General features: G+C 39.9%; 1 pseudogene; it reads left to right on the top strand.

Annotated features, from left to right (window-relative positions):
- The first annotated feature begins 1,215 nt into the window (after positions 1-1,215).
- Positions 1,216-2,183, top strand: LOC123489682 (annotated as a pseudogene).
- Positions 2,184-5,082: the final 2,899 nt, after the last annotated feature.

Genomic DNA, 5,082 nt, shown 5'->3' with positions numbered 1-5,082 from the left:
AAATACGTTTGACTGTGTAGCCTACTCCTATCGATATATTTTGAATGACTTTCTGTATGCCTACTGGACTTAATCCAAGGAATGGATTATTTCGTCACTTGGCAAACTAACAGGCTGACGGCAAAAAATAACTCAAGGACTTTGGAAGCGAACTTCGTCCCTGCCCAAACTTGCAGCAAACCAAACATTCTTAAAACCAAGCATTCAGCTGTTCTACCGGGGTGTTCAGTTGTTTGATGACTTTTGTAGGTGCTTCACTCTTTCGTAGGCTATACTCTTTTAAATTGATATTAAACGTTAGCATAGGGTTTACTAGAGGAGTTTCATGGTTGAAACAGGCAGCACTTCTCTCCGGCAACGCATTTGCCATATTGGACACAGACAATTTTATCATTGCACACTCTCTCTCAAGAGGGAGAAAAAACACTATTATAGTGCATCGACTTCAGAACTCATCACTTCAGGCAGTTTCATTTTCGCCTTCATGGATGGTGAGCGCAAATCTGACATGAAGGATATTTCTGCTGGCTATATGTCAAAATGTATGGATCCGTGAGCAAAATGTTAATCAAATGTTTTATTTATGAAATAACGACATATTCATTTTCAAAAACGAACATGTGGGGCTACAAACGTCTGACAATTAGCAGTTCAATTACGCAATTGGCCAATACTGCTATTTTTTAGGCTCAGTCTAATTAATGGACAAATGGTTTTGTTAAAACTGGAATAGGCCTATGACTTTACATTCTTATTAATGTAGCCTACTTGATAAATAAACATTTTTCAACTCTGACGGTCTATCAGCGTAAACGCGTTTTTTTTTGGACTATGGAGATTCCAGTTGGATTAGGAGGAGTTTGTGACTCCCCCAAACATAGTTTTTCGCGGACCTTTCCAAAACGTTTCCCACAACGTGCAAGCTACACTGCATAGTAACACTACCGTCACCGAAAGCTTGGAGTTTTCTAGTTCGTACAGTTTCATGCAGAATAAACACCCCCTGGGAGATGCGCCAAATTAACCGGCAATCACCCCAAAAAGAAATATCGTCAGGGACGGCTCGCAATTCTGACATTGAAGTGAGGGAAGATGACAGCATTAGTTTTTCCAGAACACTCGAATCGGATGCAAATCGTATCCATTTTGCCAAAAGCTCAACAGGAAACAAAACCAGGTTTTCCTCTGTGAACGTATCAGATAATCCAAACGCGAATGGATACGGATCCTGTCGCCTCTGGACCGCAAGCCTGCAACACTGAACCAAAGTGCTGTCAACCAGCTGTGCCCCATCACGGAGAGCAGTTAAGTCCTAACAGTGACGCCCGTGTGGCGAACATTTGTTCCAATTCAGCCTGCACCACAATCTCAGAAACGGCGAGGGAGCTCTGCAACGCTGTCTCTGTGTCGCTGGGATTGACCATGGACTCGAATGAGATGAGTGACCTGGGATCTAATTACGCACCATCCAGCGCAAATGACCAAAATCAAGGCAACTATTTGTTTCAGGTGCCTCTATTGAATTGTTCTGGAGCTGAAGAAAATATCTCCATAACAGAATACAAATACGCTAGTGAGCGCAATGCCAGGCCACTACAAAGTGATAAACAACGAGTTGACATGTTTAAAAGTTCCCCAGCAAACGACCTTACAGAAGAAGTGGCAACCATGGAGCACCTTAGCTCCAGACATCCATCCACATATGAACAGGAATTTAGACTGAATGAAAAGAGTGATGACCCGACTTCAAAAGAAACAGATAATTATCTGAATACAAGAGCGCGCTCTGCATCTTGTCATTTGACCAACTGTTGCCAGCACACTTGGCACACTTCAGTCAAACCGACCCAGACAGAATCTCGTCTCGTGTGATCCCAGCACATGTCGGTGAAACTGGAGAGACTATGGAGGACAAATATGCTGACTATTTACAACAACAGTACAGTGTCAAGATAAAATATGAGGCCATTAGTAATGAACCTGACGGAACGTCATGGGGCTATCAGTACAACAGGTATAATGACAATGACAACACACAATATGGACCAAGGCAGGGTATGAATCCATACAGTGCGGGACCAGACACTGCGTTCATTTGTAACCCTTATGAATATGAGAGGGGTGGTGGTCTCAGTGCGCAGAGCGGCCAACTCCTGAGCAGTGGTACCCGGGCGGATGCATAGGGAGGATGCCCTATCCCAACTCCCCGTACTTAAAGAATGAGGTCGGTGACTGGCTGGATGTCTCTTACACAGATGCCAGGTAAGAACGTTATTAAAATGCACAAATACACAAACACTTTACATTACAGTGCCCTTATTAAGCGGTAATTAACCTACATGTGTAAATGCAGTGTAACAAAGCAATCTTTCACCAGTCACGTTTTACAATGTTATCGGGCTGAATAATTATTCATTCCCTCTTCCAACAGACTATCACAATGTACTTACTCTATAGTAGGCTACTGTTATATTTATGATGTATTTGATGAAAAACAAAATCAACTACCCCATTGTCAAATGGTAATATTGCAAATGATATAGTGCTGTATTTTATTATCTTAATAAATGTACTTCAGTAGTAACAATGACTTCTGCATGAGTTAGACCACTATTGATCCTGAAAAGGATAGCTATGAATAGTGTTGAAGAACAGTTCAGATTTTTTAAACCTAGAGGAATTGCAAAGTTGCACCTCCATATCTTCATGAATACACTCCAGTCAGCTTTGGGGTTTCCCATTGATGCACATGTTTTTCTTTGCAGCCAAGGCAAACAAGGTGATTTGTTAGGCACGTGCTCATTGTCATTACAGCAAATAAAGATGTTATAAGCCTACTTTGTAGCCTACTTTGAGCATCTATAGTTATAAGCTCTGAATAGTGTATACCCAGAGTGCTTGTCTGTTTTGCTTTTTAAACAGGATGTTTAACAGGAAGTTCTAGGCTTCATAAGAACTTATGTAAATTATTATGTTGTGCATATATCTTTTTCCTCTGATTTGATTGCACACAAGCCACATGAGTATTTGTTGTGTACAGATCCATGGAACAATTCTCAATAGTAAAATAATGAATTTGTTGTTTAAATGATTAACATTTCTTTTCATAGGCTACTTTGAAAATGAACTGTTGTCCAACATAAATTTGGTCAACCTGCTTGTAGAATGTGTAACTAATATCATGCGAAATATCTATAAAGCAAGCATCGCATTTTTGTAGTGTCTATATTACACTGAGTACAGTCCTTAAGCAAATGTTAGTTGTCTTAATGTTTTACTCACAGTGCTTTGATGTTTAGTGTAGTAGGATGGATAAAATGACACGAAAGAGAGCCCTTATTAGACCACGCATGGTCTGAAGTTCAGTGATCAGGATCATTGTGCAATACTAGAATCCCAGTGTTTACTGTTCAATATCTGGTTTGAGCAGCAGGAATCTCAAATGACCAGAGAACAGTAATTTGACTTCCATTCTGAGCAAATGTTTGAGCAAATATCTGAGCAAATGTTGCTAAATATTCATGTTGCGCTCACCTGGAGGTTGACACACTCATTTAACTTCCTGCTCCTTATTTCTGAGGAAAGGTTGCTAAATGAGAGCTGTAACTGTATAGTGGAATGTATATTGGCCCAGCGTCGTCCAGGGTAGGGAGGGAATGTCCGGCAGGGGATGAGCTCAGTTGGTAGAGCATGAGTTTGCAACGCCAGGGTTGTGGGTTCGATAAAATAATGTTATGTACGCTAACTGTAAGTCGCTCTGGATAAAGAGCGTCTACTAAATGACTAAAATGTAAATGTATATGGTGTACATCATTTTCATTCAATAGTACAGAAATTTGCTGATAAAGGTAGTCAAATCAATGTCTGAACTTTAAAGGGGAACTGTAATGTTTCAAGAACTTATCATGTAGCCTACATAATAAGGGGAAGATATTATATACAAGACTAGAGGCTCTGTGAAGATAGACTTCTGAGGGGCTGTAACAATTCAATGAACATACTTTCTTATCTTAAACACAAGACACTACATACCCTAACACTGAATGGAGGGAGAAGCCTATTACGTCCAGTCACAATGTTTTTTATTTCACTCCAAAAATGGCCTACTGATGTTCTCAAACTCCATATATTCAGAACATAAAATGCTATGAAATCATGTTACAGTATAAACTGTTTACTAACATGATCATATGAGACGCGGCCTTCTATTAATTTCAATTCAGTTACAGGAAATATAGAAAACAAAATTCTTCCTTCCTGCCGTGAGAAAGCTTTTCTAAATCAAATGTGATTACACAATATACAGTAATCACATAATAATACACTTGAACACATCCATTCCTTCTCTGTAAAGCTTGTTAAAGCAAAATACAAATTGTATTTACCTATTTCTAAACATGATAAAATGTACATGAAGACATTAAGACATACAGTGGCCTAAGTATTCACCCTCTCTTGGATATTTTTCCCTATTTTGCTGCCTCTACAACCTGAAATTAAAATTGATTTTTTGGGGTTTGTATCATTGTGGTCCTCTTGTAGCTCAATTGGTAGAGCATGGCGCTTTGTAACGCCAGAGCAGTGGGCCCGATCCCCGGGACCACCCTATATGTAAAAAAATGTATGCACACATGACTGCAAGCCGCATGTGGATGTTGCTAAATGGCATATTATTTGGATTTACACACAACATGCCTAATACCTTGAAGATGCAAATATATTTTTTAGTGAAATAAACAAGAAATAAGATAAAAACAGAAACTTGAGGCATAAGTATTCACCCCTTCCAAAGTCAAACTTTGTAGAGCCACCTTTTGCAGCAATTTACAGCTGCAAGTCTCTTGGGGTGATGTCTCTATAAGCTTGGCACATCGCTAGCCACTGTTTTATCATTCTTCCAAAACTGCCAGTGTTGGATGGGTTGGACAGCAGTACTCTAATCACACCACAGATTCTCACGGAGGTGGATGACTAGGCCATTCTCGGGAGACATTTAAATGTTTCCTTAAACCACTCAAGTGTTGCTTAGCAAGCCAGGTTAGGGTCATTGTCCTGCTGGAAGATGACTCTCCATCTCAGTCT

This window comes from Coregonus clupeaformis, unplaced genomic scaffold (genome assembly GCF_020615455.1).
Source record: "Coregonus clupeaformis isolate EN_2021a unplaced genomic scaffold, ASM2061545v1 scaf3184, whole genome shotgun sequence".
NCBI lineage: Eukaryota > Metazoa > Chordata > Actinopteri > Salmoniformes > Salmonidae > Coregonus > Coregonus clupeaformis.
This window is presented reverse-complemented; position numbering and strand designations above follow the sequence as displayed.